The sequence below is a fragment of the Lutra lutra genome, chromosome 14 (assembly GCF_902655055.1).
Source record: "Lutra lutra chromosome 14, mLutLut1.2, whole genome shotgun sequence".
Taxonomy (NCBI): Eukaryota; Metazoa; Chordata; class Mammalia; order Carnivora; family Mustelidae; genus Lutra; species Lutra lutra.
The window spans coordinates 50,280,790-50,308,746 of NC_062291.1; the positions used below are offsets into that span (position 1 = coordinate 50,280,790).

The following is a 27,957-nucleotide window of genomic DNA, read 5'->3' on the forward strand; positions in this document are numbered from 1 at the left end:
AAAAGAAAAACAGAATGAATTCAGCTAATATTTGTCAACAGAAATGCAAACATCAAGCATCTGCCATCTTGCAAATCGCTACTCCTCCCCACCTTCCAAACACAGACACCAATTAGTAGGCAAATGGTGGCACTTGACTCATTGTTTCCAAGGACACGAGGGTGATCTTTCGATCCCAAAGGAGGCATAGGTGCCTTCTGTTTGTTTATGTCTTCCTTAGATTTACCTTTGGGAATATGTGGATGTGGAGTCTTTCAAATACATCTACTGTTTATATTAGCCTGTGAGCTGTAGGAAAGATCGCTATAGCTACCCGGGTCATCCTGCCCTGTGTGTCCAAATAGGTATAGCCACGTGAGGAAGGAATTGTATCCTGATCCCAACTCTCCATCTTTTTCTTCTGCTGCTCACCAAAAGAACAGTTTCAGGACAACTGTTGACTTAAATGGATTCTGGGAAGAGATGACCAAGGGCTTTGGGTATATTTGTCCATTTCAGCCACACGGTAATGGCACAACCACTGCAAGATGATGAGTCAAGGTCACCAGGAGCCCAAGGTTGCCACAGTGGGTCAGACTGACATGGATGGGCCATGTATCTAATTCTGGACTGATGATTTGCGAATAGGGAGTTCTGAACCTCTCCAGCCTCCTTGATGGGCTTTGCTCACAAAGAGAAATGATAACCCAGCAATACATAAGGAACCAGCATCTGGAAGTCACTCTAAAATTCCTTTTTTTTTTTTTTAATTTAAAAGACCTTAAAGCCAACAGAGCATTTAAATCATGCATACTGAGCTTCTGTGCAAGGAAGAATAAAAAAATGAAAGATACTGTGAAGGAGAATGCTTGGCTGGCCACCTGGAAGTACGTACACTTGAATTTGGTTCCCTCGAGCAATGCATTCAGGTAAGACTGCCTTTTCTTAATTAGTAACAGAACTGCTCTTTTTGAAAAATGAGGTCACTGCAGCACAAGTGAGAATTCTGAGTTGTTGCATTTTTAGATGCCCTGTGTAACATTCCCTCCTAAGACATCGAAGCAAAACAGTTGCTGGAGAGTAATTATGGGAGCAGTTGGTGGAAGTAAGATTTGGGGAGCAGAAAGAACATGGAGAGCCAAGGTTGCTAACTAGTTTTATTTGGCCCAACGCAGTGCCCAGTGTTTAAAGAAATATGATTTTACAATTAATTACCAATAGCTGAAAACCAAGAAGCTTCACATAAAACTACAAACCCCTGCCATCTCTTGGAAGAACACTTGGCTTTCATTCCGGTGTAGCACCTGTCAGAGATGTCCTGCCCCCTTGCCTAGCCCACACCCACTAGCTCCCTATCTAAAGGCACTGGAGTGTTGTTGATCATTACCACCCACCCCGTTACATACTGGCCCTAGAACCATGCTCACACCAACCTTATTAAATGAATGAGAGAATCCTCTAGGAAAGTATCAGAAATACACAGTTATGTTCTCAGACGAGCACCTCCCATGAGTCTGAGAGCCCCTTCTGATTTCTAATCACGTGTGCCTGTCTTTAAAATGACTTGTTTACATAAATACATGTCCCTGGAGATTCTGAACCACCCCTAGGCAGACACCGCTTACCGGGGCCCCACACAGAATAATGACTCTTATATGTAATTTGTTGTCAGCGATGTTTTGAAAGATTGATGACACTGCTCTATCCTTAACTCTTAGCTTTAACTTTTTAAAGAAACATGTAGAAATTCATTCAGTCCTAATGTTTGGAAAAATCACAACAAGCTGAGAGTTGGTTTAGAATTATTTAAGCTATTCCCCAGTCTATCCCTACAGAAAGGACTGAACCTCAAAGCCCTAAATGTGTTTGGAAACTCTGGTAATTTGAAATGTCACTTCGTGCATAATCCATTTTATTTAGGGAATAAAAAAGCTAAGTCTGGTTAAACTCTTGAAAATTATACCAAGAGCACCAAGAACAGATCAGTTTTCTCAGAGAGTAATCTCACATTATTAACTTATTAAAGGTTTTTAGCATAAGCTAATTTGTAATAATTAAATGTTACGCAATAAAGTTCTGGGAATTTTTACCTTACCTTATCTTACTTTTTTTTTTTTTTTTAATAATCTTTCTCAGGGTTTGAAAGGAATAAGAAATATGGACTTTGCTCCATAATAAACGGGTCTACCCTAGGGCACAACACCCCTCCCCCATGATCTCATTAATCATTAATCACTGAGGCTTCACTGGGTAGACAGAGGCAGTGCAATAATGAAATTCAATCCCCAGTTCACAGATAGGGAGGCCAAGGCAGCAAGAGGTAAGTGATTTTTGAAGACCAGGCAGCTAGAGCACTAGATTACTGCCCTAAGCCATCCTGGTGGCTCCATGAGGCCCCTCATGAAGAAGTGGGGAGCCTTCAAGAGGGCCTAGTGAGGGCCTAGTGAGGCCCTCGACTCAGTGTGGGGTTACAGCAGGAACCCCACAGGCCTGCCTTCAAAACATCTCCCAATTCATGGACTGGGACTTGGGTGAAGAAGCTTCTCTGAGTCCCATTTCCTCCTCCTTTGGATACCGGTATAGCGATAATCACAAGTAGGTTTGCAGTGAAGCTCACTTAACATTCACATACATAGCACATTAATGGACACTCAGTCATGTCTCCCTTTGACATTATGGACATTCAGTCATGTCTCCCTTTGACCCTGCCCCTCACCCACAGATAGAAAACTATTTTTTCCTTCCATTCCTGGACTGAGAAAACTTGTGTCCACCGCGCTGTCCATCAAGAGGACCGGTGAAGGGTTGACAGGTCCAGCCTAGGCTCTCCACAGTCCTGTTGGGTCCTACAAGATTTCTGTATCTTGTTGTCTATGCCATGAGCACCATTTTGTGATGCTGAGAAACTGTTATGATTATAAACATCATCTCCTCCAACCCCTCACAAGTGTACTCTGGGCCTCCACATATTTATAAGTGTTTACTTCTTTTCTAAAGAGGCCTCTTTATGTAGCACATAAATAGTGTAAACATTCTATTATTACTCATTTATGTAACATTACCTTGCAGAGAACATCACCATTTGTCCCAAATTAAACATGAATTTCCTTCCAAAATTATTCAGAGTGGCGAATTAATCAATGTGAATCTATGATGTTTGGTGTTGGCTATCAAAAGGGGAGATGGTGAAATAGTAAATGGTGAACAGACAGTGAAACATTCTAAAACCCACAGAGCCACGAAGACCAGAAAATTCAAATGGCCCATGTCAGGGGACCAAGCATCCCTGTCCCCCAGACAGACATTTGGAAGTCATCCTTTGTCTCTCCTCCCTCTGCCTGTGGCACCGTGTCTTGTACACCACAGGTCCTTCAGCCTTTGCAGGGCCATCTCCTTCCCTTCACCTCCCTAATTCTGGCTGCATGCCAGCCCCCAGCATCCATCCCATATTTGAACTGTGATAATGATCTTCTAGCTCATGTCCCTGTTTCCATTTTTATCCACTTCCTGTCCATCTTCCACACAGAGCCAGAATGTCCTCTATAGTGCAAATGCGACCCTGTCCTTGCAATGCTTAAATTCCTTAGTGACTCTGGGGGCCTGTGGGGAAGGACACACAGTGTTCTCCCAGAGTGGGGCCTGCCTCCCTCCGTGACTCTCCCTCCCTCTGGGGCCACTGTCCCCCTCCTCACCCTGACATGGACTGACTTCTTTTCCCCTGAGGCTAGCAAGCTGGTCCCTGATTCAGCACCCCATCACCCTGTTCCACATCTCCCCATTGGGCTTCTAGAGTGGCCACCTCCCTGGGCCTGTTCTTCCTTCCTTTGAGCCTCTCTGGTGCCTGAGCCCCTCGGCCCTCCTCAGCAACTGGTTCTCTCCACACACCCACTGGTCCATAGCATTCTGTGGCTTGACTGTTGTGGCTCTTGATGGGGATTCATTTTCCTTTATTCCCCTTAGGACTCACTACAAAATGTCAACTGAAGATTTATTATGCGTGGAAAGTTCTGGGACTTTGATATGACCTCCCACATCCTCTCTGTTTTACCTACTTTGACAACTCCTGTTGGATGGATGTTGGATCTTCTTCCTTCTATTTTCTGAACTATGGGGTGTATTTTCTATCTCCAGACAGTTTGCTGAGCTCTAACACCTGAGCATTCACTCTTTCTTCAGTTCAGTCTCACTTCCTGGCAGATTATATTCTTGTTTACCTCAACTACTGCATTTTTATTTCGGGAAGTTCATTTGCTTAACTTTGCTCTGCTTGTTTGTTTTTTCCCCAGAATCTGTTGTTTCATTTGAGATTCTGATCATTCTCTCATCTCTTGGATACAGTAAAAGAAGTTTATTTTTAGCCTCTTGCAAACAGCTTCATTATCCCACATTCCTATGCATTATTTTTTGTTTGTTTGTTGGGTTTTCTAAGCGCTTTACACAGATGACAACTTTCACGTACAGTTTGTAATTCCTGTTTTAAGGTCCACCTTCCAAGGAATTTATTTCTCGCCAGGGGCTCAGGGTGCCCTGGATTGTGGGAAGTCCCAGGCAGAGGGGCTTTGCCTTTATTCCTACAGGATACCTGTTTTGTGTGGGGCTAAGGCCATTGATGGTGATGCTAGGCTAGGACTGCCCAGGGCCCTCACCTGGACCCTCCCTATTATGGCCCAGCCCCCACAGACGGTTCTATGACCAGAAACAAACTTGAGGCTGGGCCAACCCTTGTGGATTTGATGACTGCCAGATGAACTGCAGCAGCAATCATTACAGAACTTTGGAAAGAGGAGGTTTATTTTCTAACTCATAGGTCTTAGAGGGTACATGGCATGCCTGGGGCCACAGAGTAAGGTTAGGGGTGGAAAGAGAGAAAAAGAAAGCACAGGCCTGGAGTTCAGCCTTTATTGGGGTCAAGACTGGGGGGTTTTGCAGGTTCACTCTTTATTGATGAATTTAAAACATAAGAGTGGGAATTAAAGCACAGGGAGAGAGGGGCACCTGGGTGGCAACCTTGGTTAAGCAATCCACTCTTGCTTTCAGCTCATGTCCTGATCTCAGGGTCATGAGATCAAGTCCTTCGTGGGGCTCCATGCTCAGCATGGAGTCTGCTTGAGATTCTTTCTCCCTCTCCTTCTGTCCCTCCCAAGCATGTTCACTCTCTCCCTCTAAAATAAATACATTTTTTTAAAAAAAGAGAGAGAGAAAGCACAAGAAGGGAAAAGCAGGCTCACACAAGCAGTCAGTTGTCTCAGTGGTCACTCAAGGTTTCCCAGAAGGGGACTTCACAGGCCTGGCGCCTCGTCTGGCTGTGTAGTTGGCAGTGTGTCGATTCCAGACAAATGTCTTTGAAATGGACGTCTTTACAGTCAGAAGTTTAATGTCAGGCACTTGTTCTATTACAATAAAAAAACGTGATCACCAGGCCCTTACACTACAGCACCTTGCCAGGTCCAGTGCCATGCTCACCTCTGAGGTGTTCTGAGGGGTGCCGTGTGGGGATATACACCAACCCTCTGCATGGCATGAGCTTCCTGTCTAGAAACCTTCCAAGTTACTTTTCTTTCCTTTTCCTCAGAGCCCCAGGTAAACAGTAGGCTTTTATACGCCTCCCTGTTTAGAGGTTCCCTTTATGGAAGGCCAGCCCTTTCAGACCTCCAGCTCTTTCTAGGGCATCCCAGATCCAACCTCCAGCCTTCCACAAGTTTTATATCCCTTCTCCCATCCTGTTGGGGCACCCAGTGCCCACCCCAGCCCCTGGGACCTGCTTCCAGACTCCCTCCTCTGTTGGCTGAAGCATCTGACCGTAGGCTATTTTTCTATCTTCAGTTTCCATTTCACTTCTGGCATGTGGAAATGTGTCTTTCTTTCTTTATACTAAGTTCAACTATGTGTCCAGCAAGATTTTGTTTGGGTGACACTTATCCAGTATTTTTCTGCTTTTATAATTGGAAAGGTATCACACATTAGCCCTGTTCTCTTGTTTTATGAACTTGAATCTTCCCTCTGGGCTCTGCGGGCCTTGAATTAGAACATGTGGTTTATTCAGCATTCAGCAAGTGCCTCCGATGTACGAGACACTTAGAGTTTGACTGCTGAATAAATAAAACCTGAGATGAATCTCACCTTCTCCATTTAGCAACTAGATCTTAGAAAAGCCATGAACTCCCTGTAGACCTCACTTTCTCCATTGTCAAACCAAATGAAAATAATCCCTCCCCCATGTCTCACACAAAGAATGGGTTGTGAAAGTCAATGCAATAATATTATGAAATACCTTTAAAAACTTACAAGCACTAGGTAAGGGAGAGATGCTAAGAAAAAATAATACTCTATTAAGTGATCATTCAGTCACTTCTTTCTCACCAGGGCACTGAAAGCCAGAGAGGACTGAGTTCCTCTGGCCTCTGCCAGTTGGTATCAAATTGCTACTAAAGTGACATTAGCAGAGCAGGACAGAAATTTCTCCGATGTTCCCTCAAACAGAGACCCTTCTTCTGTGGTCTTGTATGTGAATATTTCGTGAAAAGCTTGACGCTCTTCCTTTAAACTTGGCTCTGCTATTTGTCCTGCCTTTGTCCAGTGCTGGGAGAAATGGGAATGTTAAGGGCAATGGCCTCCCAGCTGGAATGGCACTGAGCAGCAGCTCTCTCTCTGATTCGTTTATCTACTGGTCTGGTTGGCAAATACTTACTGAATGCCACCCGTGTAATGGTTGGGCATGTGATCGAGTCCTGTGTGGGGCTCCATGGCAGGTGCATTTTCCCTTTCCTTTGGGTTTACAGGTACTTACCCGGGGTGGGGGAGGAAATATGAGTCTAATCATTGGAGCATTTGCTGTAAGAGTCTTTATGTCTCTAGCTTCACATGATCTAGATCTAATCCAGTGCTTTTCACCATCAGGAACCAAACTGCTCTCTGAAAGCCTGCCCATGTTTTCTCTTAGCCCCCACTCCACTCCTATGCATACCCTGGTCATCTACTACAGTGTTCTATAATATTTGTGAAACTGTTCAAAATCTGCACTAGATCTTAAGCAGGTTCCTGGATTTCCAGACCCACTGCCTTTGCAAAGCTCTTTCTAGGGCCTCAAACTCAGCTTCTGTCTTTAAGCCTCATCTGACCACAAGGCTGAGTCATGGACCTCATCAGTACTCCCCTTTCAGGTGAGCTCGTATTCTAACTTTCACAAACAAGATTGCTTATGCCCCCTTTAGAGCTCTTATCAGGCTCAGGCAGACACTGCCTTCATTTAGGGTATGGTCTTCTCCCCAGGTAGGAGGTTTTTGTGAAGTGCATCTATGTCTTTCTTATATACCTTGGCACTCCCACAGTACCCAAAGAACAAAGAATCCAATCAAGAAATGGGCAGAAGACATGAACAGACATTTCTACAAAGAAGACATCCAAATGGCCAACAGACACATAAAAAACTGTTCCATATCACTCAGCATCATGGAAATACAAATAAAAACCACAGTGAGATACCACCGCACACCAGTCAGAATGGCTAAAATTAACAAGTCAGGAAACGACAGATGTTGGCGAGGATGTGGAGAAAGAGGAACCCTCCTACACTGTTGGTGGGAATGCAAGCTGGTGCAGCCACTCTGGGAACCAGTATGGAAGGTCCTGAAAAAGTTGAAAATAGAGCTACCCTACGACCCAGCAATTGTACTACTGGGTATTTACCCTAAAGATACAAATGTAGTGATCCGAAGTGGCATGTGCACCCAAATGCTCATAGCAGCAATGTCCACAAGAGCCAAACTATGGAAAGAGACTAGATATCCACCAATAGATAAATGGATAAAGAAGATGTGGTATACATATACAATGGAATATTATGCAACCATCAAAAAACCCCAAATCTTGCCATTTACAACGATGTGGATGGAACTTGAGGCTATTATGTTAAATGAAAAAAGTCAATCAGAGAAAGATAATTATAATATGATCCCTCTAATATGAGGAATTTGAGAGGCATGGTGGAGGGTTGTGGTGGGAAGGGAGGGAAAAAAATGAAACAAGATGAGACCAAGGTTGGAGACAAACCATAAGAGACTCTTAATCTCAGGAAACAAACAGGGTTGCTAGGGGGTGGTTGGGAGAGGAATAGGGTGGCTGGGTTATGGACACTGGGAGGGTATGTGCTATGATGAATGCTGTGAATTGGGTAAGACTGATGATTCACAGACCTGTACCCCTGAAGCAAATAATGCATTAGATGTTAATAAAAATAAATAAAATAAATAAATGAAAAAAAGAAAAAGAAAAATCTTAGCCCATTACTTTGAATCCAGGGTCCTATGAAAATGTCACCATTGGTTCTATATTTTGTCCCTGGGGTATCATTTTACCCATTGAACAGATGCACACATCAAAGCACAGAAAAGGAAATGTCATGGAGGACAGAGTCATTTCTATGTCTCAGTACGTGCCGGAAATAGAACGGAGGCTTTTGTGTCTCACCCTTTGGCCAATGGCATGCGCTGTTTTGCACAGCATTACCATTATCTATGAAGCATGGAGGGCATGGTTCTTGGTTGACAGTGAACAATAAAGCATTTCAGATTAGTGTGGGAGAAGGAACAACATGGAAATGATGACAAATGTACACTAATTTCTTTCTTTATCGGTTCTAAATATTTGGTACATATCAGGTTACACCTGGACAGGGTACAGATGGATAGGAAGTGGGTGTTCCCAGAAAAGACCTCAGAAGACCCCAATGCAGGCAGTCCTTGGAGCGCCCTTAATGAAATTGAATTAGATGTGCACAGTTCAAAGAGGAGTGAGCCAGAATCCATTCACTATTTTGTAACTGGCTTTTTTTAACTATAAAAAAATATCTTGCACATTGTTCCACATCAGAACACGTCAAAGCGCTTATTATTCTCATTCTTTTTACAGCTGCAGAGTATCTCATATTTTTTAGCCAGTTCCATGTTGATGAATATTTAGGTTGTTTCCAAACATTTGTTGGTTATAAAAAATTTTAAAAGACCACAATGATATCCTCACACATATATTATTTCACATGTGTGCCAAATATATCCTTAGGAAGAGTTTTTAGAAAGGGATTTGTAAGTGAAATGACATGTGTATTTTACATTTTGGCAGATATTGCCAAATTATCCTTCATAAAAACTGTAGCTGATATTTTAGTTTTAAAACATTATGTATTTATTACCTACAATGAATAATGATAGACTCCTCTATTTTCTTTCTCTTCTATTCTTTTTGCTTAGCATTTCTTTTAATTATCTTATTGCCCTGGATCAAACCTCCTTAGCAATGTTATATAGACCTGGTAAGATCAGCCCTCTTTGCCCAGTAAGGATATTAGAACCTTTTCCTACTGAATTAGTTCCTTGTATTCTACTTTGCTGAGAGTTCATGTTCCACATCTTAGGTGAGTGTTGAATTTATTGCATCTACTTCCTGCCTCTGTTAGGATAACTATATGTATATTCTCTTATTCTATTAATGTGCTGAATTACATGGATGGATTATTAAGTATTAAACCAACATGTATTCCTGGGAGAAGGAGAATGTGATCATAATGATTATCTTTTTAAAATACTGTTTGAGGACAAGGGGAGTTAGAGAGGAGAAGGGAGTTGGGGGAAATTGGAAGGGGGGGTGAACCATGAGAGACTATGGACTCTGAAAAACAATCTAAGGGGTTTGAAGCAGCTGGGGGTGGCGGGGGTTGGTGGAACCAGGTGGTGGGTATTGGAGAGGGCACGGATTGCATGGAGCACTGGGTGTGGTGCAAAAACAAGGAATACTGTTATGCTGAAAAAAAAATTTAAAAAAAAATACTGTTTGATTCATTTTGTTCAGTTTTACTAAAAATGTGTGTATCCGTCCTTCAGGGACATACTGGTTTCCATTTCTTGTAATATCTTTGTTTAGTTTTGGTGTCAAGGTCATATTGACCTTGGTTTGGGAAGAGTTCCCACATACATTTCCTAAAAGAACTTGTCTAAGCTTGGTATTTTTTCTTCTCTTTTTTTTTTTAAAGATTTTATTTATTTATTTGACAGAGAGAGAGAGAGAGAGAGAGAGAGAGAGATCACAAGTAGGCAGAGAGGTAGGCAGAGGGAAAGGGGGAAGCAGGCTCCCCGCTGAGCAGAGAGCCCAATGCAGGGCTCAATCCCAGGACCCTGAGACCATGACCTGAGCTGAAAGCAGAGGCTTAACCCACTGAGCCACCCAGGCACCCCAAAGCTTGGTATTTTTTCATAAATACTTGGTAGAATTTATCAGTGAATCTATCTAGACCTGGAGATCTCTTTGTGGATTTTTTTGTTATTGTTGTTAATGAATTCAATTCCTTTAATAGATCTAGAGGTATTCAGATTTACTATCATATTTATCAGCTTTAGTAGGTTGTATTTTTTATAGAGTTTCTCCATTTCATCCAGATTGCCAAATTTAATGATATAGTATTACTCATTAGGTTATTTTATTACTCTTTTGATGGTTTTTAGGCTCTAGAGTAATAATTTCTTAATTGTTTCTGATACTGGTGATTTGTATTTTCTCTTTTTTTCTAGATCTGTCTTGCCAGAGGTTGACCAGTTTTACTAATCTTATCAAAGGACTAACTTTGGGCTTCATTAATTTTCTTTTTTATAGACCTATTGCTTATTTCATTGATTTCTGTTCTTTATTAATTCTTTCCTTCTAATATTCTAATACATTGTACTTCCTTTTCTAGCTTGTGAAGATAGAAGCTTAGGTAACTGACATTATGTCTATCTTCTTTTCTAACATAAATACTTAAAACTCTAAATATGCCTTTTCTATGTCCCACAAAATTTTGATATGTTGTATTTTTGTTGTCACAGAAGTTAAAAGAGTTTCTAATTTCCCTTGTTTTCTTCTTTAACCCATGAGCTGCCTAGAAGCATTCTGTTTGGTTGTCTATTATTTGGGGATTTTCCAATCATCTAATTTGTTTTATGATCAGCTACTTATAATTTCAATTCTTGTAAATTTATTGACACTTATGGTCCAAAATATGGCTTCTTTTGGTGAATCCTCCATGTGCACTTTAAGAGAATAGTATTCTGAAATTGTTAGATGCAGTATTCTGTGAAAGCCCATCAAGTCAAGTGTATTAGTTGTATTTTCCAAACTGCTGGAAATATCCTAGTGATATTTTCTCTCCTTGTTTTGAGTACAAATCACTGAGAGCACAATGTCAAAAAATGACCTACTATTAGTGTGAATTTATCTATTACTGTCCTAGTTCTTTCACTTTTGCTTCAAGCACTTTGAAACTCTTAGGTACATAAACATTAATGATTGTAATGTCTTCCTGATACTTGAATGGAATTGATAATTTTATTATTATAAAATATCCCTCTTGTGATCTGCCTCTAGGATTCTTGGAGTTAAGTATCTCCTAAAACATGTTCCTCCACAAAAACAACCATAATACTGGCAAAGGTTGTCAAAATTAACTTTTCAGAACTCCAGAAATTAACCAAAGTCTTGAAACTATCCAATAACATTTACTCAAGAAAAATGTCTAAATCCCACTAAGAACAGCAAATTTGGGGGCATTTTGATTGCCATATTCCCATCCTCCTATACTCAGCTCCATGGTAGCCTTGAAAACCAACAGACTCAGAACCATTATAGATGTGAAAAATAGCAGCCTAGCAGACACGAAGGGGGCATAATGGGTTTGGAGCTCGCTTGAAAGCCTCATCCTGAAAGAACTCACTATTTTACCTGTTTAGCAGCTCCCTAAAAAAGCCCTAATCACAGGGCTTATCTTTATTTGACCTAACTCAGAGCTTGCTCAATGAAGAGAACCCTAACCCCAGAGCATTGGTTCAAAAATCAGTGGGAACTGTTTAACATCCAAGCTGATTGAGGCAGTGCTAATAACTGGGCGAACACAGGGCTGGCAAAAATAAATTTTAAAAGGAAGTCTAGGGAATGAGATCAGAAAAGCTCAGACATATTCCTGGGAATATAGAAGATTCTAGGTTCTAGTTTTTATGTTGGATAGTGATTCATGGGTGCTTGTTACATTATCAAAAATATATTACTAGCAAAATACATAAATACATGAATAAAACCAGGCCATGATAGTATCATGAACCAAAAATGATGTTGTGTGGGAGAAAAGAGACACAGACACTGAGGAACATCAACCAAGTGGGAAACAACAGCTACAGATCATGATGTCAGAGAAGGAAGCATCATTTTAATTTTGCTCCTCTCTTGTAGGGCAAATCCAGCCCACCATAAAATGTTACAAAGGCTGTTGATGGGGGTGCTCTCTCTGAGCTCAAGCTGGAGTGGACTTAACATGGGGAACCCCTCTTCTCACCTGTCTGTACCTCACTCCTCATGCTGTCTGCTGGATTTCTGAGTTAAGTTTATTGTCAGTCTGTGCTTCCTTCCTGCCACTTGCACTCTCTGCATATGTGTTTCTGTTGTAAATGGTTTGCTGCTCTTCTGACCACACTTTTTGCCCTTTATTTCCACTCAGCCACTCATATTTCCCCTGAGTTACAGCCCACCCAGAATTGGAACTTGTCTCAGGGACACTTAGGTCCCTGTGTCCTGCTGTCTGATCTACTCCCCACCCAGTCCCCAGATGAAGGACACAAAAATAGGTTTCAGTCAGAGTTTTAAGGATGAAATGAAGGTGCCAAATGCCTTTCGCGACTGACATTTTACTTCTATTCCTGGGCATCATGTGAGACACATAACTGAAAAAGAACATTGTTTTCAAAGACCTCCACACTGCTTGATTGAGACAGGTACAACTCTATACAACTGAGGAACCATGGCATTAGCTGAGAAGGGTGTTGGCTCATCCCAACAGGCATTACCTTGTGGAAGGAGAGAGGAAATTTAGACCAGGGCTTACATACCCAAATTCTGGAGCCAGCCCACCCAAGTTTGAATCCTGGCTCTGCCATTTCCTAGCTGTATGACCATACCAGCAAGTTATTTGCCCCAGTGTTCCTCAGTGCCCTTCTCTGGCAGATGTTGATAATAAGAATCCACGGGGTTGTTGTGAGAGTTACAAAGGTCATAGGTTAGCCTACACGGAATCCTCAAAATAGCGCCTGGTACAAAGTAAGTGCTCCATATGCATTTGCTATTATAATTGCTCCTCCTTCTGTATTCCCACTTGTATATAAGTCAGGAAGAAGAGGGTGGTTGGTTCTGTGGATCTTTGCTTCTTTCTCTAAGTCCGTCTTGTTTTCTCAAATGTGATTGTGCATGTGTCCACTGCAGGGTCTGGCAAGAAAGGTGGTTTGGAGAGAAGCTTTGCCCTGTCTTTATGCTCTCTGTGCTGCCCCTTCTGAATGCTTTGTGGGCAGAACTCACAGCAAACTCCATAAAAGGTTTTCTATCCAGTCCCCTCACAGCTTCTGCACAAGCCTGTCTGTGGGGGTGGCAGATGCTGAGTTCTCACAGAGTGATGCCTGAGCTGCCTCAAATAATACCCAACAGCTGGTTTGGGACCAGCTGTGGGGAAATCAGATCCCAGAAGTGAAACCAGCCAGATATCCCTCTACTGTCAGCACACACTTCAGATTATCAGAAATTGATCAACAACTTAAAGTATCCCAAAAGTTCTGATAAGCCTATACAATAAGCTAGGAAGAAATAAAACCTATATCCATCCAAAGATATCTGGCTTAAAAAAAATAGCTCAAAGTGTTTTTCAAAACATCTGGTTCTTGACAGAGAACAAGATTTTGCCAACCGATTCTCCTCTGCTAAAGCCCTGAGGTCTAGTCTATGTGGTTCTGATTCCTTTTTCCTGGCCTCCATCAAAGGTTATATAAGGATCATGGGATTATTCTATGTTCACAAAACTTTGACTCTATCTTGCCCCCATGCCATGGCGATTCTCCCAAGTAGGCTGTATAGCATGGCCCAGCCCCACTCACCCATCCCAAGTGGATGTTTGCCCAAGGTCAGCCATGGTCCCAGCCAGTACGGTTTCACAATTCATGGTGTCATGGCCTCCCACAAGTACTCCCCATGTGTTCTCTCTGATCGTCCCCTGATACTCTCTGGGTGCTTGGCAAATATGAAACCACAAACAGAACTGGAGTTCACAGACATGGTCAGCTCAAAGGGGATTTCCTCAATGTGCATTCTTTTCTGAGAATCTCATCGATTGTTCTCCTGAGGCTGATTGTGGAAAAAACTCTGAACTCACCCCATTTGGGTAGATCAAGGGCCTCATTTAGGGGAAATTGTCAATAAAAGAGCTGAAATGAGGCAGGTCAGATGTCCTACCATTGGAAGTCCTCTGAGACAGCTCTGGAGTTGCAAAAAAAAGAACTTCTTTTAGAGGAAGAAATGACAGCAGGGTCACTGGTTTCCAGTGACAGAGTCTCTAGGGTGATACAACTAATAGCTCTGTGCTGAGAGCCTCAGAGACCTGTAATCAGGATACTCACATTTAATTACAATTATAATTAAAGTAATGCATGCACATGATTAAATATAAAATCCCTGTCCCTCCTATAAAATGGCTTAAAATGAAAGAAAAAAATACACTTATTGTCCCTGTTCCACTCCCCAAGGATAATCTTGGGTTCTGGCAGTTGCCATCATTTATAAACTGACTTTGGAATTATTCCTCCCTCTTCTAGTTTCTGAAAGAAATTGTTTAGAATTGGTATTATTTCTTTTTTAAATGTTATTTTAGAATTTTCCAGTGAAACCACCTGGACCAGACATCCCTTTTTCAAAGGGGTTTTAACTAAAAAGTCAACTTATTTTATGATAGTTATCTATTTAATTTTGAGTGTGTCTTGGTAATCTGTGGTTTTTTAAAATGTGTCCTTTTCTTTTAGGTTGTCATATTTATGGGCATAAAGTTGTCCATAATAATCTCCTATTATTCTTTTAATGTCTTCAGGATCTACAGTAAAAATCCCTTCTTTCATTCCTTATACTGATAATATGAGTCTTCTCTCCTTTTATCTTTGTCAGTTTTTCTAGAGGTTTGTCTTTAAAAAAAAAAAAACAGCTCTTGGTTTTATCAGTTCTTCTCTTTGCTTTTCTGTTTTAAGTTTCATTGATTTCTGGTCTTAAATTTGTATTCTTCCTTTTGCTTGCTTTGACATTATTTTACTCTTCTCTTTATAGAGACCTAAGATGAAAGCTTAGATGAAAGATGAAAGCTTATTTATTTGAAACTTTCCTTCTTTTCCAATATAAGCACTAAGTTCTATAAATCTGCCTCACAATATCCCTTTACCTTCAGTCTACAAATTTTGTATGTTGTATTTTCTTATTTGTTCAGTTCAGGTAATCTACTTTTCCCTGAAATGTATATTCTGCTGGTTCAGGTGGGAAACTCTATAAATATCAGTTAGATCCACTTGGTTGATGGTGTTTAGCAATTCTCCTATATCCTTGATGATTTTCTCTCTGTTAGTACTATCATTACCAACAGAGTGTTGAAATCTCCAACTAAGATTGTGTGTTTGTTTATTAATCCTTTCAGTCTGCCACTTTTTACATTACTATTTTGAAGCTCTGATTAATTTTTACACATGTATGGCTGTTAAGTCTTCATAAAGAGTTGACTCCTTTATCATTACATATTTTCCTTCTTTGTCTCTGGTAATTTTCTTTGCTCTGAAGTCTACTTTGATATTAACATAGCTATTTCAGTGTTAGCTTAGTGTTTGCATGCAATATATTTCTCTATCATTTTACTTTAAATTACCTCTGTCATTATCATTTAGACAACATACAGCTGTGTCATGTGTTTGCTTATTCATTCTGATAGTCTCTCTTTCTTAATTGGTGTGTATAGACCATTTACATTTAATGTAATTATTTACATCTTTAGATTTAAGTTTACCATTTTCTATTCGATGTCTGCTTATTACCTCAGCTTTTCATTTCTTTGTTTCCTTTTTCCTTGTCTTCTTTTGGGATATTTAGACACTTTTTAATATTCTATTTTATCTGTTGTATTTTTACTATATCTCTGTATAGTTTGTTTTCTTATTTCATTTTTCTGTTTAGTGATTACTCTGTAGATTATGATAAACATATTTAATTTTAAAAACTTTTAGAGTCAATGTTTTTAACTTTAAGTGGGATGTATAGACCTTACCAACATACAGATTTCCCTTCCCTCTCCCTTCTGCGTAGTAGTTGTCTAAAGTATTACATCTACGTGCATTGAAAACCTCACTGGAAAATGTTATATTTGCTTTTATCCATCTAACATATTTTAAAGAACTGAAGAAGAGAAAAGTGTATTTATCCAAATATTTACTATTTCTATTGCCCCTCCTTCATTTCTGATGTTTCAAGTTTCCCTCTGATATAATTTGCCTTCTGTCAAAAGAAATTACTATAGCAAATCTTTTAGGGCAGGTTTGCTGGCCTTCACTTCTCAAGTCTTTTTATTGGGTAAGTGTATTTTATTTACAGGGTCATGAGTACAGGTTGCCAGAATGGACAAATTAGCCCATCGTGCTTTTCTGTGAAGTCAGAGGAAATATAACAAGCTCCCCTAAACAATGAGAGGTATGCTGCTACTGTGAAGTTTTCAACTTTGTTTCACACAGATAAATCAATTATTGTTACAGCTTTCTTTCATATACAGACAAGACTTAAAGGATTTTTAGATTTCACTCATCTTGCCTTGATCAAGAAAACACACACTCAACTTGACATGCCTAGTGACCTCTGGAAAAGAGCTTCTCTGATCAATTACATGGGTGCAGTCTATTGTCTGGATCTCCCTCTTTCCTTCATAATTCCCTACCCCCAATCCACATATCCCAGATCAGGGGCAATTTTACAGAGGAGGTGGCAAAGAGGATTTGCATCATCCAGCCCCAACATAACAAAAACAAAACAAAACAAAACAACCAAAACTCTATCAGACATTTCTATTTGCTCTATTTGGATCTGCTCTCAACTCCAGAGCCATTAATTATCCCTTCCCATGGGAGTCAGTCCTTCTTGATCCTTTTTCTCTTCTCCCAGCTTTGTCTCTGTAGGAACATCAAACTCTTCCCCTTCCCATTTATTAGACAGAGTTTTTCTCTTCCTCATGGAAACTAGGCACGAGTCCAAAACCCAGGTCCTTGAAGCTTGTTTCTATCGCCTCAATAGACTTATAAAGCCAAATTCCAAAAAAATTCATGTCCCTTCTGAGTAAAGAATTCTTGTAATAACCACTAAGAAGAGAAAACATTTCTTCACTTTATGATATGGAAATCTCAAAAGAGACATTTGTGTTCAGGTTGTAGGGACATTTCACTCTAACCATCAATGTTTTGTCCAAATGAAAGCCCAGTACATCAAATTCCACAATGACTGTGAGTTTGTTGTAAGGACTGTTTCCTCTAATATATTTGTGGGATTCCATGTGGTCATTTCTCCCCCTACTCACCAACAAGAACACATTGCACTGTGTGTATTGTGCAACGTCCCAACCCAGTTTCTCCTTTCCCAAATCCCCCAGTAGAACATACTCGGACCCAAACGGACTCATACCTTTAACTGAGCTAAACTGCAAACTTGTACAAATTCAGCCAACTTCTGTACTCGGAAGTTTCAGGGGTTGTACCCCAAGTCACTCAGTTGAGGGTAGCAGGGCACCTATATCTTGGGTGAATTCAGCAAGTAGCCCCAGAAAAACCACAGAGGACACACAAAGAACTAGAGCAGTGAGTGGGTTGAAATTCTGCATGTGTGTTGCCCAGATCACAAGTCTTTGCTTTCCAGTACTCCATTCTGTTCAAATGGCTTCCCTATTGTATTTTCAAGTGTGACTCTACCTTCCTATTCCCAACATCAACTCCTTGGCTCCAGTTCATATAACTGGACATGCATCTTCAGCTCCTTCTGACTTCTTTTTCTATTACCTTCCTGACTCCCCAGCCCCTATGAGGACTAATGTCCTGTTCTACTTTTATTAGACTAACAGAATTGGATGAGGCATTGACTAGGAGATATGTTTGCCTCCAGATGTTATCAAATGGTGTAAGGATTACAACAGAATGGTTCTTGATAGATAACAAGAGTGTTCAAGGCCATGTTCAAGGAGTTCCCGGTTCCTGACATGACAGTACCACTGTCATTCACTTATTTCACTTATTTGTATGCTATAATCACCCAGTAATTATTATTATTTTAATTAATTAAAAGGTATACCAATTAACAATAAGAAAATAAGGATTCTATTTAACTTTTTTTTTTCTTTTCCAACACTTCCTTTACGTAGATCAGTTTCTCTCTTTATCATTTTCCTTTTACCTGAAGAACTTCTAAAAGATTTCCTAGAGGACAGGTCTGACAGTGATGAATGGCTTCAGATTTTTTTTCTAAGAAAGTTTTTTTTTTATTTTATTTTTTATAAACATATAATATATTTTTATCCCCAGGGGTACAGGTCTGTGAATTGCCAGGTTTACACACTTCACAGCACTCACCATAGCAGATACCCTCCCCAATGTCCATAACCCCACCCCACCTCCCAACCTCCCTCCCTCCATCAACCCTCAGTTTGTTTTGTGAGATTAAGAGTCACTTATGGTTTGTCTCCCTCCCAATTCCATCTTGTTTCATTTACTCTTCTCCTACCCCCTTAACCCCCCATGTTGCACCTCCTCTCCCTCATATCAGGGAGATCATATGATAGTTGTCTTTCTCCAATTGACTTATTTCGCTAAGCATGATACCCTCTAGTTCTATCCACGTCGTCGCAAATGGCAAGTTTTCATTACTTTTGATGGCTGCATAGTATTCCATTGTGTATATATACCACATCTTCTTTATCCATTCATCTGTTGATGGACATCTAGGTTCTTTCCATAGTTTGGCTATTGTAGACATTGCTGCTATAAACATTCGGGTGCACGTGCCCCTTCGGATCACTACGTTTGTATCTTTAGGGTAAATACCCAGCAGTGCAATTGCTGGGTCATAGGGTAGTTCTATTTTCAACATTTTGAGGAACCTCCATGCTGTTTTCCAGAGTGGTTGCACCAGCTTGCATTCCCACCAACAGTGTAGGAGGGTTCCCCTTTCTCCGCATCCTCGCCAGCATCTGTCATTTCCTGACTTGTTCATTTTAGCCATTCTGACTGGTGTGAGGTGATATCTCATGGTGGTTTTGATTTGTATTTCCCTGATGCCGAGTGATGTGGAGCACTTTTTCATGTGTCTGTTGGCCATCTGGATGTCTTCTTTGCAGAAATGTCTGTTCATGTCCTCTGCCCATTTCTTGATTGGATTATTTGTTCTTTGGGTGTTGAGTTTGCTAAGTTCTTTATAGATTTTGGACACTATCCCTTTATCTCATATGTCATTTGCAAATATCTTCTCCCATTCTGTCAGTTGTCTTTTGGTTTTGTTCACTGTTTCCTTTGCTGTGCAAAAGCTTTTGATCTTGATAAAATCCCAATAGTTCATTTTTGCCCTTGCTTCCCTTGCCTTTGGCGATGTTCCTAGGAAGATGTTGCTGCGGCTGAGGTCGAAGAGGTTGCTGCCTGTGTTCTCCTCAAGGATTTTGATGGATTCCTTTCTCACATTGAGGTCCTTCATCCATTTTGAGTCTATTTTCGTGTGTGGTGTAAGGAAATGATCCAATTTCATTTTTCTGCATGTGGCTGTCCAATTTTCCCAACACCATTTATTGAAGAGGCTGTCTTTTTTCCATTGGGCATTCTTTCCTGCTTTGTCGAAGATGAGTTGACCATAGAGTTGAGGGTCCATTTCTGGGCTCTCTATTCTGTTCCATTGATCTATGTGTCTGTTTTTGTGCCAGTACCATGCTGTCTTGATGATGACAGCTTTGTAATAGAGCTTGAAGTCGGGAATTGTGATGCCACCAACTTTGGCTTTCTTTTTCAATATTCCTTTGGCTATTTGAGGTCTTTTCTGGTTCCATATAAATTTTAGGATTATTTGTTCTATTTCTTTGAAAAAAATGGATGGTACTTTGATAGGAATTGCATTAAATGTGTAGATTGCTTTAGGTAGCATAGACATTTTCACAATATTTATTCTTCCAATCCAGGAGCATGGAACATTTTTCCATTTCTTTGTGTCTTCCTCAATTTCTTTCATGAGTACTTTATAGTTTTCTGAGTATAGATTCTTAGTCTCTTTGGTTAGGTTTATTCCTAGGTATCTTATAGTTTTGGGTGCAATTGTAAATGGGATGGACTCCTTAATTTCTCTTTCTTCTGTCTTGTTGTTGGTGTAGAGAAATGCAACTGATTTCTGTGCATTGATTTTATATCCTGACACTTTACTGAATTCCTGTACAAGTTCTAGCAGTTTTGGAGTGGAGTCTTTTGGGTTTTCCACATATAGTATCATATCATCTGCGAAGAGTGATAGTTTGACTTCTTCTTTGCCGATTTGGATGCCTTTAATTTCCTTTTGTTGTCTGATTGCTGAGGCTAGGACTTCTAGTACTATGTTGAATAGCAGTGGTGATAACGGACATCCCTGCCGTGTTCCTGACCTTAGCAGAAAAGCTTTCAGTTTTTCTCCATTGAGAATGATATTTGCAGTGGGTTTTTCATAGATGGCTTTGATGATATTGAGGTATGTGCCCTCTATCCCTACACTTTGAAGAGTTTTGATCAGGAAGGGATGCTGTACTTTGTCAAATGCTTTTTCAGCATCTATGGAGAGTATCATATGGTTCTTGTTCTTTCTTTTATTAATGTGTTGTATCACATTGATTGATTTGCGGATGTTGAACAACCTTGCAGCCCTGGAATAAATCCCACTTGGTCGTGGTGAATAATCCTTTTAATGTACTGTTGAATCCTATTGGCTAGTATTTTGGCGAGAATTTTTGCATCTGTGTTCGTCAAGGATATTGGTCTGTAGTTCTCTTTTTTAATGGGATCCTTGTCTGGTTTTGGGATCAAGGTGATGCTGGCCTCATAAAAAGAGTGTGGAAGTTTTCCTTCCATTTCTATTTTTTGGAACAGTTTCAGGAGAATAGGAATCAGTTCTTCTTTAAATGTTTGGTAGAATTCCCCTGGGAAGCCATCTGGCCCCGGGCTTTTGTTTGTTTGGAGATTTTTGATGACTGTTTCAATCTCCTTACTGGTTATGGGTCTCTTGAGGCTTTCTATTTCTTCCTGGTTCAGTTGTGGTAGTTTATATGTCTCTAGGAATGCATCCATTTCTTCCAGATTGTCAAATTTGTTGGCGTAGAGTTGCTCATAGTATGTTCTTATAATTGTATTTCTTTGGTGTTAGTTGTGATCTCTCCTCTTTCATTCATGATTTTATTTATTTGGGTCCTTTCTCTTTTCTTTTTGATAAGTCTGGCCAGGGGTTTATCGATCTTATTAATTCTTTCAAAGAACCAGCTCCTAGTTTCGTTGATTTGTTCTATTGTTTTTTTTGTTTCTATTTCATTGATTTCTGCTCTGATCTTTATGATTTATCTTCTCCTGCTGGGTTTAGGCTTTCTTTCTTGTTCTTTCTCCAGCTCCTTTAGGTGTAGGGTTAGGTTGTGTACCTGAGACCTTTCTTGTTTCTTGAGAAAGGCTTGTACCGCTATATATTTTCCTCTCAGGACTGCCTTTGTTGTGTCCCACAGATTCTGAACCGTTGTGTTTTCATTATCATTTGTTTCCATGAATTTTTTCAATTCTTCTTTAATTTCCTGGTTGACCCATTCATTCTTTAGAAGGATGCTGTTTAGCCTCCATGTATTTGGGTTCTTTCCAAATTTCCTCTTGTGATTGAGTTCTAGCTTCAGAGCATTGTGGTCTGAAAATATGCAGGGAATGATCCCAATCTTTTGATACCGGTTGAGACCTGATTTAGGACCGAGAATGTGATCTATTCTGGAGAATGTTCCATGTGCACTAGAGAAGAATGTGTATTCTGTTGCTTTGGGATGAAATGTTCTGAATATATCTGTGATGTCCATCTGGTCCAGTGTGTCATTTAAGGCCTTGATTTCCTTGTTGATCTTTTGCTTGGACGATCTGTCCATTTCAGTGAGGGGAGTGTTAAAGTCCCCTACTATTATTGCATTATTGTCGATGTGTTTCTTTGATTTTGTTATTAATTGGTTTATATAGTTGGCTGCTCCCACGTTAGGGGCATAGATATTTAAAATTGTTAGATCTTCTTGTTGGACAGTTCCTTTGAGTATGATATAGTGTCCTTCCTCATCTCTTATTATAGTCTTTGGCTTAAAATCTAATTGATCTGATATAAGGATTGCCACTCCTGCTTTCTTCTGATGTCCATTAGCATGGTAAATTCTTTTCCACCCCCTCACTTTAAACCTGGAGGTGTCTTCGGGTTTAAGATGAGTTTCTTGTAGGCAACATATAGATGGGTTTTGTTTTTTTATCCATTCTGATACCCTGTGTCTTTTGATTGGGGCATTTAGCCCATTAACATTCAGGGTAAGTATTGAGAGATATGAATTTAGTGCCGTTGTATTGCCTGTAAGGTGACTGTTATTGTATATTGTCTCTGTTTCTTTCTGATCTACTCCTTTTAGGGTCTCTCTTTGCTTAGAGGACCCCTTTCAATATTTCCTGTAGAGCTGGTTTGGTATTTGCAAATTCTTTCAGTTTTTGTTTGTCCTGGAAGCTTTTAATCTCTCCTTCTATTTTCAATGATAGCCTAGCTGGATATAGTATTCTTGGATGCATGTTTTTCTCGTTTAGTACTCTGAATATATCATGCCAGCTCTTTCTGGCCTGCCAGGTCTCTGTGGATAAGTCTGCTGCCAATCTAATATTTTTACCATTGTATGTTACAGACTTCTTTTCCCGGGCTGCTTTCAGGATCTTCTCTTTGTCACTAAGACTTATAAATTTTACTATTAGGTGACGGGGTGTGGACCTATTCTTATTGATTTTGAGGGGGGTTCTCTGAACCTCCTGGATTTTGATGCTTGTTCCCTTTGCCATATTGGGGAAATTCTCTCCAATAATTCTCTCCAATATACCTTCTGCTCCCCTCTCTGTTTCCTCTTCTTCTGGAATCCCAATTATTCTAATGTTGTTTCGTCTTATGGTGTCACTTATCTCTCGAATTCTCCCCTCGTGGTCCAGTAGCTGTTTGTCCCTCTTTTGCTCAGCTTCTTTATTCTCTGTCATTTGGTCTTCTATATCGCTAATTCTTTCTTCTGCATCATTTATCCTAGCAGTGAGAGCCTCCATTTTTGATTGCACCTCATTAATAGCATTTTTTATTTCAACTTGGTTAGATTTTAGTTCTTTTATTTCTCCAGAAAGGGCTTTTATATCTCCCGAGAGGGTTTCTCTAATATCTTCCATGCCTTTTTTGAGCCCAGCTAGAACCTTGAGAATCGTCATTCTGAACTCTAGATCTGACATATTACTAATGTCTGTATTGATTAGGTCCCTAGCCTTTGGTACTGCCTCTTGTTCTTTTTTTTTGTGGTGAATTTTTCCGCCTTGTCATTTTGTCCAGATAAGAGTATATGAAGGAGCAAGTAAAATACTAAAAGGGTGGCAACAACCCCAGGAAAATATGCTTTAGCCAAATCAAAAGAGATCCCAAATCGTGAGGGGGGAGAAAGGGGATAAAAAGAGGTTCAGAAAGAAAAAAAAAGAAAAAAAAAAAACAAAAAAAGAAAACCAATAAAGAAAAAAATATAAAAAGGAAAATATATAAATATATATATTAGATAAACTAGTTAAAAAACGTTAAAAAAGAAAGGGTAAGAGTTAAAAAAATTTAGCAGAAGAAGAAAAAAAATTGAAAAGAAAAGAAAAAAAATTAAATTAACTTCAAGGCTAAAGAATCATGGGGAGAAAGCCATGAGTTCCATGCTTTGCTTTCTCCTTCTCTGGAATTCCGCCGCTCTCCTTGGTATTGAAACTACTCCTTGGTAGCTGAACTTGGTCCTGGCTGGGTTTCTTATTGATCTTCTGGGGGAGGGGCCCGTTGTAGTGATTCTTAAGTGTCTTTGCCCCAGGCGGAGTTGCACCGTCCTTACCCGGGCCGGTCTGAGTAATCCGCTCGGGTTTGCTTTCAGGAGCTTTTGTTCCCTGAGCGCTTTCCGTAGAGTTCCGGAGGGCAGGAATGAAGATGGCGGCCTCCCGGTCTCCAGCCCGGAGGAGCCGAGAGCCCGGGACCCCACTCCTCAGTGCGCCCTCAGAGAACGGCACCCAATGACTCCCGTCACCCTGGCCTCCGGCCACGCTCTGAGCTGACCGGGCCTGCGACCAGTTCAAGGTAACCCCGAGCTTAGAGCTTACTCCTCGGCTCTGTCTCTGTAGCCGGCTTCCCCGTTCTAATACCTGCAAGCTCTGCGACGTTCAGATACCCCCAATCCTTCTGTGACCCTGCGGGACCTGAGGCCACGCTGACCCGGCGTGGGCTTCACCCCGGTTAAGCCTCTGGAGCAATGTCCCTCAGCGGAACAGACTTTTAAAAGTCCTGATTTTGTGCTCTGTTGTTCCGCTGCTTGCCGGGAGCTGGCCCCTCCCCCCGCGGTCTATCTTCCCGTAGCTTTGGATTCACTTCTCTGCCAGTCCTACCTTTCAGAAAGTGGTTGATTTTCTGTTTCTAGAGTTGCTGTTCTTCTTCTCTTCGATCTCCCGTTGGATTTGTATGTGTTTGCAATCCTTAGATGAGCTATCTAGCTGATCTCCCGCTACCTGAAGTAGTCTCAGCTGCTACTTCTCCGCCATCTTGACTCCCCTCCCCTCTAAGAAAGTTTTTATTTCTTCTTAACTTTTGGAGAATAATTTTCCAGGATACAGAGGGTGGGAGCCAAACTTTTCACTGGAGCAAGTGCTGACAGATAAGCAATGAGAGGAGGCTAAAATGTTCCATACAGAAATGCATTAGAGTTGGGGAAATAGCATAAAATCATGTTTAGATGAATAAAGATACAAGTGATTATGTATATACATACATATGTGCATGTACAAGCATACACATATATGATTTAGTATATATACAAATATTTCCTTCCTCTATCCCCTGAGAGGACTCAGAAGCAAAGACATCCCAATAGCAAGGAGCATACCTAGCACCCAAATCTTGGTTTCTTTTTTTTTTAATCATTTTTTTAATTTATTTTCAGCATAACAGTATTTATTGTTTTTGTACTACACCCAGTGCTCCATGCAGTCCGTGCCCTCTCTAATACCCGCCACCTGGTTCCCCCAACCTCCCACCCCCCCACCTCTTCAAACCCTTCAGATTGTTTTTCAGAGTCCATAGTCTCTCATTGTTCACCTCCCCTTCCAATTTCCCCCAACTACCTTCTCCTAACTCCCCATGTCCTCCATGCTATTTGTTATGTCCACAAATAAGTGAAACCATATGATAATTGACTCTCTCTGCTTGACTTATTTCACTCAGCATAATCTCTTCCAGTCCCATCCATGTTGCTACAAAAGTTGGGTATTCATCCTTTCTGATGGAGGCATAATACTCCATAGTGTATATGGACCACATCTTCCTTATATATTTGTCCATTGAAGGGCATCTTGGTTCTTTCCACAGTTTGGTAACCGTTTCTAATACCATTGTGTTCCTTGGAAAAAATGGTAATTGTAGAACTGGGACAGAAAATCCACAAGATGAGCCTAGAGCACCTTATAGTGCCAAAAAGCAAGGAAATGGTCAAACGACAACAAAATGTATTGATGGGGCACTTTAAAAGGACACAGGAGACCACTGAAAAAGCTCCCAATGGCAAAGTTTGGAAAAATTTGATTCACAAAATAAATAATGTAGTACAGTTGGTTCTTAAACAACATAGGTTTGAACTGCACAGGTTCACTTATCTGTGGATTTTTTTCAATAGATAGAGAACAGTACTGTAAATATATTTGTTTTCCTTATGACTTTCTTAATAACATTTTCTTTTATCTTAACTTTATCATAAGCATATAGTATATAATATGTATAATATACAAACTATGTGTTAGTCAAATTTTATGTTATTAATAAAGCTTTTGGTCAATAATATGCTATTAATAATAAAGTTTTGGGGAAGTCAAAAGTTATATGTGAATTTTTGACTGCACAGGGGGTCAGCACTCCAAATCCCTGCATTGTCCAAGAGTCAACTGTATTAGATTATAGCCCAAAATATAAAGTAAATATTCATGAGTCCATACTGATATAAACAAATGACTGAATAAATAAATAATTGGGGAGAAGAGAAAAATCTCCCATGCAGAATCCCAAATAAATTATGTAGATACTCAGCCTTCAATGAGGTGGGCATAACTCTCCATGTGTGAGTTGTACATAATTACTTCCTTCCAAAGAATAAAGTATGAAAAGGGAGGCAGAGTAACTTCACAGTGGAGAAACCTGACAAATACTTTCTCAGTCAAGTGATCAAGGTCAATATCAACAATGATGGCATATTGATAACATGTACCCTTGATATGATGTGATGAGAATGGCTCTTTACCTCTATGATCTCCCTCCCAAGAACACAAAACATTAGACTAATCATGAGAAAAAGCATTGCACAAATCCCAGTAGAGGGGCATTCTAAAATTCTAAAATGTACCTGACCAGTACTCCTCAAGACTATCAAGATCATCCAAAACAAGGAAAGTTTGAAAAACTGTCACAGCCAAGAGGAGCCTAAGAAGCCATGATGATTAAATGTAATATAGTATCCTGGATGGGATCTAGAACAGATGAAAGATATTAGGTAAAAACGAAGGGAGTGTGTGTTAACTATAGAATTTAGGTAAATCTAATACATCAATATTAGGTCATTAATTTTGTCAAATGTACCATCTAATCTAAGATGTTAATAATAGAAGAAACTGGATGTGGAATATATGGAACCCTCTATACTATCTTCATAATATTTTTGTAAATCTAAAACTGTCCTAGCTTTTGACTTAAAGGAGGCAAAAGTGCAACTGTTTTCAGTGGTCCCAAATCCAGTTTCATTCGACATGAGCTGCCTCCACCATGGGCCCAGGTTGAACTCCAACAAGATCAAAGTCTTATACCTAAAGTACCGGTGGGGAAGTTAGTGCCACATCTGCCCTGGCCCCAAAGATCTCCCCTCTGGGTCTGTCTCCAGAAAAGGTTGGTGATGACATCGCCAAGGGAACTGGTGTTTGGAAGAGGCTGAGGATTATGGTGAAAATGATCATTCATAACACACAGGCCCACATGAAGTGGTACTTTCTGCCTCTGCCCTGACTGGGAAAGCCCTCAAGGAACCCCCAAGAGACAGAAAGAAGTGGAAAAACATGAAAGACAGTGGAAATACCACTTTGATAAGATTGTCAACATTGCCCAATAGATGTGGCAACTGATCTTTAGCCAGAGAATTCTCTGGAACCATTCGAGAGATCCTGGGGACTGCCCAAACTGTGGGCTGCAATATTGATTGCCACCACCCTCATGACAGCAATGGCAGTACGGTGGAATGCCCAGCGACATAAGAACTACAAAGGAAAATATTTCAATAAAGGATCATTTGAAAACCAAAACATTTTTTAAAAAGTTTTTAAAACTATATTAAAATATTAAATTTATTTTAAAATGAATGAGCACAAACTTCTGGCTGAATACGGCAGTCCAAACGAGGAAACATCTCCAATCAATACTCTCTGGTTTTTACCAACTATAGTGGAAATATTAATATACAAAATATTGCACATAGTAAATGTTACACATCTTGATGAGTTTGGATATGACACTTTTCTCAAAAGAAAAATCCCCTTAGTTTTTGTCAGGTGCTCACCCCATAGTCCACTACTATATGCCAAGTTCTATGCTAAACTCCTTGAATGGACAATCTTGGGACCATTGCACGAATAGGAAAGAGGCAGGGCAAACACTTGTAGGTGCCTACTCACCATTTATCCCCCTTCTTGTTCACTGGCAGAATATTCTATTTAGGGCAGTAAGACAGCCAGTTCCCTCTCCAGGCAAACTGCCCTGAGCTGGGGGTGGTCTCAGAATAGGTTGCTTCCCAGGTTC

General features: G+C 40.3%; 1 pseudogene; it reads left to right on the top strand.

Annotated features, from left to right (window-relative positions):
* The first annotated feature begins 2,494 nt into the window (after positions 1-2,494).
* Positions 2,495-27,416, top strand: LOC125084390 (60S ribosomal protein L12-like; annotated as a pseudogene).
* Positions 27,417-27,957: the final 541 nt, after the last annotated feature.